General features: G+C 44.0%; 1 protein-coding gene and 1 pseudogene across 2 annotated transcripts in view; both read left to right on the forward strand.

Moving 5' to 3' along the window:
* The first annotated feature begins 1,316 nt into the window (after positions 1-1,316).
* On the forward strand, positions 1,317-1,988 carry LOC118581161 (annotated as a pseudogene).
* Positions 1,989-11,690: 9,702 nt separating this feature from the next.
* Positions 11,691-13,062, forward strand: part of Katnbl1 (katanin regulatory subunit B1 like 1) — a 40,354-nt gene continuing 38,982 nt past the window's right edge. For both annotated transcript variants that reach the window (XM_036186015.1, XM_036186016.1), the window contains exon 1: positions 11,691-11,846. The gene's annotated coding sequence lies outside the window, so the exon portion shown is untranslated. The remainder of the gene's footprint in view (positions 11,847-13,062) is intronic.

The following is a 13,062-nucleotide window of genomic DNA, read 5'->3' on the forward strand; positions in this document are numbered from 1 at the left end:
GTGGGCTCAGGATTTAACTGGTCTCCTTTTAAGTCTTTTCATTACTTACTAATTGTGTCGCTTCGACTGTGTTAAATTCATAGTTCCACCTGCCTCATGCAAAAAAAAAAAAAAAAAAAAGGAATGATCGCCTACTTTGAAGATCTATTTTGAGATTAAATAGGACCTGTAACCTACGCTTAATTTTTTTTTTATCATTAAGTATTCATTATTATTCCTGGAAAATGAAGTTTATATTCAATTGCTTCTCTGCATTGTAATTTGGCCTATTATTGCAAATTGTTTCCGCCTTCTCGCCCTTTTATTATTCAGTGTTAGTGTGAAAATCATTTGGTACTTCTAATCCCTAAGTTATCGCTAGGAGTGGAGCTGCTAGATCAAAGAGTATGTACATTTTAGAAGAACTATTCTAAGTGCCCACTTCTAAGTTCAAAAACGGTAGTTTGTTATTTATTTTATTTACTTTTACTTATATTATTCCCAAGTTATTTGTTATGGTTGGAGTTTCGAGGGAGTGTAGTGACAGTGTGGTTGAGGATAAGGCTGAAAAAGCCTCCTTGGCTACCTAAGAGTTCGGTGATCGCCACACATTGAAGATTCCCACCTCCTCTCTATTGTCCAGTTTGGCAGTTCTGTGTCTGTAGAAGAGAAAGTGATGAATCACATCCAGGGTAGGACAGTAGGGCATGAGATTTTATCATGCTATTCAAAACAGTGCAACTTAAAACATGTATCTAGAACTTTTCCGTTTAACATTTGTGGAACATAGTTGAAACAAGGGTAATATCTTGCAGATAACTGAAGCCATGAAAAGCAAACTATTGATAATAAGTACAACAGCATTGAACAGTGACTAAACTAAATAGTGAGTAAATATGCCAGGGTAGAAATAGGCTATAATTATACTAATGTAAAACAAAATATAAAATAGGCTGTCCATCATCAGTATTAATATTGTGTTAAGTAATAGTTCTCAGGTAATGTTGCCTAATTTTCAGGGTACTCGTGCTAATTTTGAATGAGCATTTTTAAAAAATATTAAGTTGGTCAATGAAATCAGATAGTCCTATTTAATACATTCCCTTTCTTGCTATCAGGAAGTTTAAACTATAAATCACAGTTACTCTCTCCACAAGGAGTAAGTAAGCCAGGAAATTTATTCCTTTACCGCAGGAATCTTTTTTTTTTTTTTTTGGTTTTTGGTTTTTTTTTTGAGACAGGGTTTCTCTGTGTAGCTTTGTGCCTTTCCTGGAACTCTCTTTGGAGACCAGGCTGGCCTCGAATTCACAAAGCTCTGCCTGCCTCTGCCTCCCAAGTGCTGGGATTAAAGGTGTGTGCCACCAACGCCTGGCCACCACAGGAATCTTCATTGTGTAATTTGCTAAAACATGTCTCAGAAAAGATAAAGCCATTGGAATGAGATGAAGAAGGGTTCCAAGATCAGATTTGGGAAATAAATGTGTATTATATTATGCTCACATCTATGGTATTTTCAGTACTGTTAATATAGTGCAATAAACCATTGAAAAATGGTTACAAAGCAAAGGGTAAGAGCACTGGCTCATTGAACCACAAAGCCGCCACAGAAATGGATGTGTTTCTCACCACCCAGCACCACAAGACCAAGGTCTTCATGAATGCCAAGGAATTGAGCACGGGTGTTCGAGCTGAAACACATCATCCAGGGCATCTTCAAGCAGCCACCAGATGAGCAGCGGCTGTTCAAAAATGATCAGTTCCTCAATGATGAAATAACTCTAGGCCAGACAGCACAGCCACCGGCCCCAGCCACAGTGTGCCTGGTCTTTCCAGCAGATGATGCCTTCCAAGCCCTTCTCCAGCCCACCAGAGCTTCCAGAGGTGAGGAAGCCACATGATTCTGGAGACAGTGCCAATGAATAAACTACCGTAAGGGCCCTACACCCAATCTACAGATCCATTCCCCCAGTAAAAATTTAACTGTCAAAATAAAAATGGCTACTAAAGAATTACTCTTAGTTTTCTTTCCTTATCAAAAATTTTTTTGAGACAGGGTCTCACTATGTATTCCTGGCTGGTCTCAGATTCACAGAGATTAGCCTGCCTCTCTCCCCCAAGATTAAAGACATGCGCCAAGATGTAGGGTCTTCTTTCTTTCTCTCTTTCTCTCTCTCTCTCTCCTTCCTTCCTTCCTTCTTTTCTTTCTTTCTTTCTTCCTCTCTCTCAACTCATTTTAGCAACCAACAGAATCTATTCCACAGAATATTGTAGGGATGACTACTCTATGCATGTTAGAATGCTTCAAGAAAAAAATGAAGGGCATCTCCATAAGCTTCACTTGTTCTTTTCCTTGTCATTGTTTTTGTTTGTTTGTTTGGATTGGGGGGGGTTGTTTTTTGTTTTGTTTTGTTTCGAGACAGGGTTTCTCTGTGTAGTTTTGTTGCCTGTCCTGAATCTTGCTCTGTAGAGCAGGCTGGCCTGGAACTCACAGAGATCCGCCTGGCTCTGCCTCCCAAGTGCTGGGATTAAAGATGTGCAACACCACCACCTGGCTAGATCTGCTTATTCTTTTTAAAAGATTATCAGAATATCATTAAAAATTGTGTGTGTGCGTGGGAAATGAGGTTTTGAATGTGGTTTGAAAGAAAATGTGTGAGGGTTTGGTTTGGTTTGGTTAGGAATTTAAAAATTACGCATGTTCATGTATGTCTCTGTGGGTATATGTGCAAATAAGTACAGGAGTCTGAGAAGGCCAGAATGTGTCCAATCTCCTGGAGCTGGACTTACAAGTGGTTGTTAGCTCCCAGACATGAGCGCTGGGAATCAAACCCAGGTCCTCTATAAGAGCAGTGGGGGGGGGGGGGGTTCTTTAACCTCTGAGACATCTCCCTTGCTCTAGAATGTTTGTCCATAAGCCCAGGAAACCTGGATTCTAAACTAGAATGGGCATGAACTACCTGTTGTTCAGTTAGGGACCCTCTTCATTTTAATTTCTTCATCTATAAAATAAACTTAGATGAGTGTCTTCTAGTTCTAGAATGGGTTATATATACTTGCTGTCAACAAATAATATTTTGTGCTGGCTGTGGAACCTGGCTTTAATCCCAGGACTCTGGAAGAGGCCAGAGGAGTTCTGGGCAAGCCTGGACTATACAGACACTTTCAAAAACAAAAACTGGGCTGGAGAGATGGTTCATTGGTTAAGAGTACTGATTGCTCTTCCAGAGGACCTGGGTTTGATTACCAACACCCACACGGCAGCTCACAACTGTAATTCCAGTTCCAGGGGATCTGACACCCTCACACAGACATACATGCAAGCAAAACACCAATAAAATAAATAATCAAAAACAAAACCATTTTGCCTACTATACTTTCCATCGGTATACACTCATAGTGGGGAGAGGGCTCAACTGATAGACACTCAAAGAAATAAGATCCCAGATCATTTTGTTGGTTTCCCACAATTTCCTGGGTCTCTGAATTGTGCTGAAAGTTCTTTTGGCATTAACTATAGCAATTCTAAACCTGGAAGTCTAATGGCTGTCTGCTCTGGAGGCACACGAGAATCATCTGGGGAGCACTGAAAAATACTAATTTTGTTTTTCGGGGCTCTATCCAAGGGTGGCTAAGGTGAGCTTGCACCAAAGCGGCAGCTGCAGTCACCTCAGGTCCATCTTGGGCCTCACAGTGTTTCCCCTGGCTAAAATACACTCCGCACTTTTCAAGTTCAAAGCATTCGAAAAGCAGTGACAAGGAAGACAAATACAACAATGTTGTTTTAGCAGCTGGAAGCATTTTCTGTGTCGCTGTATGGGTATACACAGCAACACAAATTGGAATACAGGGGAGCCTGCTCGCTGTAGGCAGAGCCGTTCTAAAGGGCAGTCACCGTGCCAGCTGCTCTCCTAATCCATGACCTGTTTCAAAACCAACTCATCAGTGATGCTGAGGAAAAGAAACATGAATTCATAAAGTATGACACACTGAAGAAAACGATAAAGTCCCTTTGAGGCCTTAAAAAGTTACCAGTGCCTGGGCCTTCCCAAGATTCTGATTCACTCACTCTGGGTGAGCCCTGGGCATCAGTGCTTCTTGTGGGTCTTTTGATAGTCTTGTACAGAAGGGCTTAAAAAAAGAAAAAAATCACTGAACAAAAACATTTTTTCACCGTAAAATAAAAATGTTTTAGTTTTTACAAATGAATTCAAGAAAAAATAATCAGTCTTCCAGAGGCTCTTTGTGTACCTCTGACTGGACCAGAAGTGAACTGGAAAACTCATCAGAAAATTTAGAATACTGAAACCGTAAGATAAGCATTCAATTTCCTTTACTTCATATTTTTGAGCAAACGTTATTTTAATTATAGAAAACAGATAGACCTCAGTTCGGTAGGTCGTGAGTTATTTTTGACTATTATAATAAGCGGCACCTGCACATTTACATCAGTTTGATTTATCTTGCAGGGTTGGGGATCAAACACACCAGGTGGCTGCTCTACTCCCTAGCTCAACCCCTCAAGCCTCTTTTTTTTGTTTCTGTATTTCATTCTTTGCCTCCTCCTAGATGTCAGAAAATCTGTTGCATGCCATTCTCCAACTAGTCTCATTTGGATTAAAATCTGAATGAGGAAACTTTTTATTCAGACAGATTTGCAAGAATGGATAGCCCTAGAGAGAGAGAAATCTTTATAAACGTGTCCTGAGCTTTCTGTCACAGCATCTGACAGTGTCTCTATATTACTTCTATTTGACTTCCTTTCTTGTGCAACCAGTTAGCCCAGCATGCTCTAATAGCCCTGAACCTCTTTGCTGTGTCAATAAAATGGGTTGCCTTTGCAAATCCTTTTGCTCTGCTATCATCAACTCTCAAAGACCACTTTTCATGACATGCTTTTTGTTTTTCTGTGTTAGTAACAGGGTCTTACAAGGAAACTTTCACCCTCCGTTTTGTCTGTGTTTTCAAATCATGTTGGGGGGAGGGGGGCCATGCCTTACTAATTATTGTTGGGTGGCCATCTAATAACCATATGGATTCTAATTTTCAGGATTTTCCTTTTCTGTTTGCTGACTGCAATGTCCTAAGATGCTCCTGCCAGGGTGAAAGGAACTGGTAGTGTGGTGTTCTGAAGTGATGTTGATATAGTCATACCATTCTTCTTGGCAATTACCTTTTCTTCATTTCAAGAGTGTTGTGCAATCCACGTTTTAACAAGTCCCCATTATGGCATGCTTTCCTCCAGCACTGCTTAGGAAGCTGGGAGGGTTTCCATTCCCACAGAACCCATTAAAGGATAAGAATGACAGCCGTAGCATGAGTCATAATGATACAACATGATGGCCTAACAGGTCTCTCCAAGTTTGGTTACTCGGGATCCATCCATTCATTCTAGTGAGTAATTTAAGCCTCTCCAAAGTGGGCTAAACTGTCTCAAAATCTGAATGACCAATCCAGGTCCTTTAGAAAAAAATTTTCCTTTGTGCAAATTTTTAAAACAGCAGTCAGTTCAAATATAAAGCATTATTTACAACCTTAGACTTTTGGAGGACTGTGATGGACTAATTAATGTCTGGGTCTCTCACAGATCTCTTATGTTGAAATTTTAATCCCTAGTGTGATTATTTTTTTGAGATAGGGCTTTGAGAAGCATTTAGGTTTGGATGAAGTCATAAAGGTGGAGCCCTCATGAAAGCATTGGTAACCCTGTAAGAAGAGAGAAGAGACCAAAAATAGCTCTCTTCCCCCCTCCTACCATGTGAGAATTCAGTGAGAAAGCAGCCATCTGCAGACCATGAAGAGACCGATAAATCTTTGGACTGAACTAGCTCACACATTGATCTTGGACTTCCCAGCTTCCAGAACAGTGAGAATGTAAGTTTCTGACATCTAACCCACTCATGCTTTACTAGGTCAGCCCAAGCAACTAATACAAGGGGGAGCAGAATTCAGTAATTTTTAATGCTTCAAAAGTTAGTCATTCTGTAAAACCTATATCCAGGGAGCAGGAGAGATGACTCAGTGGATAAAGTCACTTGCCACCAAGCCTAACAACCTGAGCTTGATCTCTGGGACCCACATGATGGAAAAAGAAAACTGACCTACATACACAACTAAATAAATGAATATAAACACACACACACACACACACACACACACACACACACACACACACACATTAAGCAGGGCAGTGGTGACACACGCCTTTAATCCCAGCACTCGGGAGGCAAAGGCAGGTGGATCTCTGTGAGTTCAATGCCAGCGAGTTCTAGGACAGGCACCAAAGCTACACAGAAAAACCCTGTCTCGAAAAACATAAACACACGCCACACACATGCACGCACACACATTCATGGGTGGAATATTTGATTTACACTAAACTCAATTAAATTACTCTTTTTATTTAATCTGTCTTCTATGTCTGTCATGCAGATCTAGCTGATTGTTTTCCAAGAATGCAAAGCCTATGTGACACTGGTGCATTTGGACTTAATCTCCAACTGATGGACATTGAGACCGTTCCCATCTTTCACTATTACACACACACACACACACACACACACACACACACACACACACACACAAATGTTGCTGTGAACATCCTTGGGTACCTGTCAGTACAGTTCTGTAAGAGAATCACATACTTAGAATTCGATAGGTTGAAACGTCTTCTCTAAAATGTACCGTTTCCCGGCTGTAAGAGAGTTTGCAGATGCATCAGAAACAAGTTGTCCTGACAATGGAATCTCTGAACCCTTTAATACTTCCCTCTTGTGTCCACTGGAAACAAACAAGACTGTTATTACTAGCGCAAAGCAGGGTGTCGGCAGTGTGGTGTTTGAGACAATTGAGTCCAGTAAACCAGGAGCTGCCTTATCTGACACTGCGGCTACTTCCTTCCACGGCCTGCACAGGAAGATGGGGATTGACTTTGCCAACTGGCTGGAACTTTCCAGAGGTGCTTGAAACAGAGCAGTGGATATTGCTTATGAAATAGATGATCTGTTGCTGCGGGCAGGTCTCTTCAAACCCTGTCTCTTAGCGTCACTGCAAGTGGATGAACACAACATTGAAGGCAATCAATGCTCCAGTTCCCTAAATCTCCGATCGATCCACATCTTCATAACTATGGTTCTTGCCACCAGGCCTCCTTGCCCTTCCTGGGCCATTCTGCACCCTGGTGATGGGTCAGACCCCAGAAGAATGAAGTAATTATCACTGCCCTGCTTAGCAGTTTCTGTGGAATCCTCAAGTGTCTCCAACCACCGTCTCTTGATAAACCCAGGTGCTTACAACATTCTGGGTTCCTCTGTAGGTTTCAGTCTTCATGCCTGCCACTCTCCAAAGCTGTGTTCACCCTACTCCAATAGGGTAGACAGTGATCCTTACACTTACTGCACACTTCCTGTTCTCTGTCTCGAACAGCAGACCTGTCAGAATCCTGTCCAGCTTGTCAGGCCCAGCTCAAACCCTCCTTCACCACCCCACTTCTAATTCCACTAAGAGGCATATATTGGCCTTTGCATGGAGTTCTTTACTCTATGGGTGTCTATGGATATAGGCTTCTCTACACAATGCCACTCAGTGGTCCTACGCCATTGCAGGGAATGAGGCAGGAAAACTAACTCAGCTGCCTGTTAGCTCACAAGGAAAAGACGAAGGGTAGAACCCCTTGCAGACTGACCACTGGAAAGGTCTGGAATTGGCCACCTTTTGTGCATAGGTATTCATGTTGGGATATGGAAAATACAGAAAGGCTATTCTTATGTTCATGGGATTGCAGGTACAAGTGTGTGTGGCTGTGCATGCATGTGTGTGCATACAGAGATCAGAGGAAAACCTCAGATGCCATTTCTAAGGCATCATAGTCTAGATTTTGTTTGTTTCTTTGTTTTATTTATTTATTTGTTTATTTATCTATCTATCTACCCATCCATCTATCTATTTATCTATCTATCTATCTATTTATCTATCTATCTATCTATCTATCTATCTATTTATTTATTATGTATACAGTGTTCTGTCTGTATGTGCCCCTGAAAGGCCAGAAGAGGGCACCAGATATCAATACAGGTGGTTGTGAGCCACCATGTGGTTGCTGGGAATTGAACTCAGGTCCTCTGGAAGAGAAGTCAGTGCATCTCTCCAGCCCTGTTTCTTTGTTTTAAAATAGGTTCTTGCTGCGGGAGTGTAGATGTAACCGTCTTGTTAAATAAGAAACACAGAGCCAATTGCAGAGTTAAAAGCCAAGAGGTCAGAGCAATAGCTGAGAGCTGAAAACCTTACCCTTCACTGCTGCTCTGTCTTTCCTCTCCGCAAGAGAGCTACTTCCTGTTTCCTGTCTTTTATATAGACTTTCTGTTCTGCCTTCTCATTGGTTGTAAACCCAGCCACATGACCTCCTCATCACTGCCTGTCTGTACAGACCTCCAGGTTGGTATTGAGATTAAAGGCGTGTGTCACCATGCTGTCTGTGTCCTTGAACACACAGAGATCCTGCCTAGCTCTGCCTCCCAAGTGCTGGGATTAAAGGCGTGCACCACCACTGCCCAGCTTCTGCTATGGCTTGCTCTGACCCCAAGGCAACTTAATTAATATACAAATAAAATCACATTTTACAAATAAAGTATCACCACAGTAGAGCCTTGGCTGCTCTAGAACTCATTATGTAGACCATGATAGCCTCAGATTTACAGATGTCTGCCTGCCTCTGCCTCCTAAATCCTGGGATTAAAGTTGGGTGACACTACACTTAGTCATTTTGCAGGGGACAGGGGGAGGACGGTGTGTTGACAATGAATTTCTCAGAGTATGTGTTTTTGTTGGTTTGTGTTTGGAGATGGTTTTCTGTGTAGTGACCAAGAGGGAGAGAAAAATGTGTAGCCCAGGCTAGCCTCAAACTGCTGATCCTCCTGTTTCTGCTCCTGGCAATGTTTGGTTTTTTGTTTTGTTTTGTTTGTGTTTTTTCTTTTTCTTTTTCTTTCTTTCTTTCTTTCTTTCTTTCTTTCTTTCTTTCTTTCTTTCTTTCTTTCTTTTTAGTATGGTGCACAAATGTCTCTCTCTCTCTCTCTCTGTGTGTGTGTGTGTGTGTGTATGTATGTGGTTCATATGTGGATACATATGCCAAAACTGGGTTGGGGGAGGTCAAAGGACAACTTGCAGGAGTTGGTTCTCTCCACCACCTTTATGTGGGTTCCATTAGTTCTGGATCTCAGACCCAGGTCAGCAAGTGCCTTTATCCGCTGAGCCATCTTTCTGCCCCCCCCCCGCCTTTTTTTTTTTTTTTTTTTTTTTGAGACAGGGTTTCTCTGTGTAGCCCTGGCTGTCCTGGAACTCTGTAGACCAGGCAAGCCTGGAACTAGATCTGCCTGCCTCCTTCCATTCCCCCCCCCCCCCCCCCCCCCCCCACCCCCCCCCACCCCCCCACCTTTTGAGCAGTCTACCAGCTGGCCAGGGAGCCCCAGGCTTCCATCCACCTGTCTCCACCTCCTCATCACTGGGATTATAATCATGTGCCATTACACCTAGCTTTTAAAATATGGATTCTGAGGATTGCACTCAGACCCTGTGCTTGCAAGGCAAGTACTATACACCAACTGAGCAATTTCCCCAGGCCCATGCCATACTTCTTCAATTAAAACAACAACAACAACAACAAAACAGGCTTTATTGAGTATCAAGAAAAAATTTCAACTCTATTATTAGGAAAAGTATTGGTGCTTCCAATATCAAAGTGGTACAACTTGTATATATTTCAAATGTTTCAATGCCTACACAGTTTTCTTTAATCTTTATGCTAAAATACGAGACTTGGAAAGCCTGGGCAGCTCATCATTGGTGTAAATTTTAGATTTTGGAAAAAGAACCTATTTGAGACTCTGTATTTTATCAAGTTCCACAAATGAGAACATTGAAGTTCTTTTCTGGTCTTTAGGCACCCGGACTCCTTATTTTTGATGAGATTTCCTGTTACTGAAGCAGTCTTGGGTCTCTGCTATTTGCTACCACACCCCCCAGCCTCTCTTGAGGTAAGCGACATGTCTTACTCTCTTTATTCTCTCTGCTGAGGGTCCAGCAAGGATCTTTATTGCAGAGTGGGCCATCAAGAAATTCATGTTTATGATGATGAAGAAATACCTTGAGAGAAAGTGACTTCATGTGTGTTAAGTTTTTATTTTAAAATAACACCACCTACCTAGTAGAAGCCATGCTTGGGAAGTCGGCTGTCTTGCCCCAGTTCTTTCGCTCACTCAGCCAGCTGGAGCTAACAGGTGTGGCCACACATGGAGGCATGTGCCTGCTTGTGCTTGGCATCATCTGGGAAACTCTCAAAGACATGGCTCACACAAAGTATTCTAAAAATATTTTCCCATTGCCATAACTGGTTGCTTCAAATTTTCATTGTTACTTACTTTTTTGGATTAAGTAAGGGCCCTGTTACTGTAGAAGGAAAGACATTGCATTATAATCCCCTAATGGCCCCTCAGCTCCAATTAGTGCCCTGAATGTCCACAGTGTTTAGCATATACCTTTTCTGACTTCATGCAGTGTGGTGTATTGGGACTATGACTCTCTGACTTTCCAAGTCATTGAGAGACACTTCCTGTTGTCTCCAGCACCTGGAGACACGTCTGCTAGGCACATAGGAAGTCTTTAAATATGTTGTTGAACCTAATTTAAGCAACCCTTGCTTTAATCCCTAAGAGTTCTTAAAGGAGTGTCTAAAAAAAGCCACGGGATGTAATCTGGTTGTGAGGAAGGCTTCCATTAAATGCCCTACTTGCTTGGTTTCTGCACAGGGGAAGACGACCACAGAAGACAGACTTACTGTGTCCGTTTTGTTAACCCTGACCAGTGGCTTGCCCTGACTAGACTCTGATCAAGAGAACTGTCCTCGGCAATTAAAACGATGTCAGGGACAAAACCAATCCTAATCTCAAAGTCAAGTGTTCCCACCTAGTTGGAAACTGAACCTGGTTTCTGAGGAGAGGAAGGATCTTCATCATGCTCATTTCTTACCTTAAGTTTTTTGCAGAAGTCAGTGAGTTTTGGAGTCTGGGTGTTGCAAGGTATTTTTTAAATAATAACGTTTATAAAGATTGTTAAAAGAGGAGATTCTCAAAGTCTGGCACATAACAGGAAACAAAACAACAGTCAGGAATTATGTAGAGCTTACCTACCAGGAGCCAGGTGCTCTCCGAATAATGTTGTATGCATAAACCCATTTGCTATCCACAGCAACATGAAGAGGCAGATACACGATTATCACTCCCATTTTACAGATGAGGAAATCAAAGTCTCTCACACACACACTTACACACACACACACACACACACACACACACACACACACACGAGTTTATGTGATTTGTCCAAGGTCGCACAGTTTCAGAGTCTACGCTTTTAACCACTATATCCCGGTCGTTTCAATGCGAATGAATGTTCATCTTCCCTTGAGTCGTGTTTCACCAGCCGATCCTCTGCCCCGGGCTGTGGTTCCTTTTTTACTCGATTATCCCTAGCCGGCGGGGTCTGGCTCTCCCTCCTAGACGCCTCTGTTCTAGCAGCCTTATTTGCTCCGCCATAGCAAAGCGTCCGCGAGCACCTGTGGCCACGAGGGGGCGCCGCTGCCACGCGCCCCGTTCCCCCCCCCCCACCCCGCCTCCCGCAGGCCTCCGAGGGGGCGGAGCCTGCGCTGGGCGGGGCCCGCGGGACGCCCACGGGGTAGCTATCCCGGCGGGCCGCGCGCGGCGGCGTTTGAATGGCTGTGAGTGGGGCCCGGCTGGGGATCCCGGGGACGCTCGGAGCCGTCCGGCGCGGTTCGTCAGCACAGGGGCTGGGCCGAGGCGCTGCGGTACCATGAGGCGCCGGTAAGTGACGGCCGGCCCGGGGTGGGCCCTCCGCTGCTGCTGCTGCTGCTGCTGCTGCTGCTCGTGCGCAGGCTTCTCGAGCGGCTGGCCGGGCCCACCTGCAGGCCCCGCGGCGGCGGCCTTTCCCGGGGAGGGCGGCGGGGGCGGGGCGGGGCGCAGGCGGGTGGGGCCGCCGGTCTCCCGCGGAGCCCCCGGGCGGGCCCCGGCGGGGAGGTTGGGGCTGCAGGCCTCAGGGGTCCTGGCGGGAGAGGCGTGGACCAAACCTGCTGTCACTTCTTTCTCTTGGGGCGGCGTGGACATCTCCACCCCACGGGGAAGGGAGGGCGTGAGAGCATTGCTGTGCGAGGAAGGCAGGTTTTCGCGAGAGCTGCCTAGGCCCGGCCGAGGCATTTCCTTATTTTCGGAGGGATTTTTTTTTTTTGGTTCCCAGACAGATGGGCTTTTGTTTCTCAGGACAGGGAATTTGACATAGCTGCCTAGGAATTGTTGACTGCAACGTTTAAAACCTCGTTGTACTTTCTGAAAAGTTACTCTGTAATTGTACCTAGGCGCTTAACTGGGCTCACGTATGGAGATAACAAAGCGTTGAGCTGTTTTCTAGTGGCTTATACGGTTCCTTGAAAACATATCTGTATCAGTTTCTTCGCAGATTTGGAGAAAAGGTAGTTGGAAGAGAAACTAGTTCTGTAATTGTAGCCTGTTTCGTACTTTGAAGTATTCTGAGACACTAGTCCTTTAATACCTGCAGCTTGAGTGACATCATTCAGAGTTTTTCTTCTGTTCAGTCAGCTTCTTCAGTCAGAAGTTCGTGCACGGAGGCTCTTACTTGGCCAGTAGCTGGCCTTGTAATAAACCACGACGATGGTTGGTATTTATGTTGTTTTCTATGTGCTGAGTTGTTTTAAGAGCGTTGCTTTGGAATAGGTAGTGTTGTTATCGTCGTTTTGACAAGGAAACAGGCTCAGGGAAGTCAAGTAACATGTGCAAGGTTACATTGCTACACTCGGAACCCACGGAGGCCACACCGCTGCCTCATCCGTCTTGCTCTTACTACTGTACAAAGTGTTTTCTTTTTATTTACTTCAGCTTCGGAGATATTTATGTGACTATACCTTTGTGTAAGCAGGAATCAGCCCCACACACCAGTGACATTCTCTGCTCATATTGACCACACTTGAGTTTTGTGCCCGGGGTCCCTTCCCCCAAATTAGGTGTT

Source organism: Onychomys torridus, chromosome 4 (genome assembly GCF_903995425.1).
Source record: "Onychomys torridus chromosome 4, mOncTor1.1, whole genome shotgun sequence".
Classification (NCBI taxonomy): Eukaryota; Metazoa; Chordata; class Mammalia; order Rodentia; family Cricetidae; genus Onychomys; species Onychomys torridus.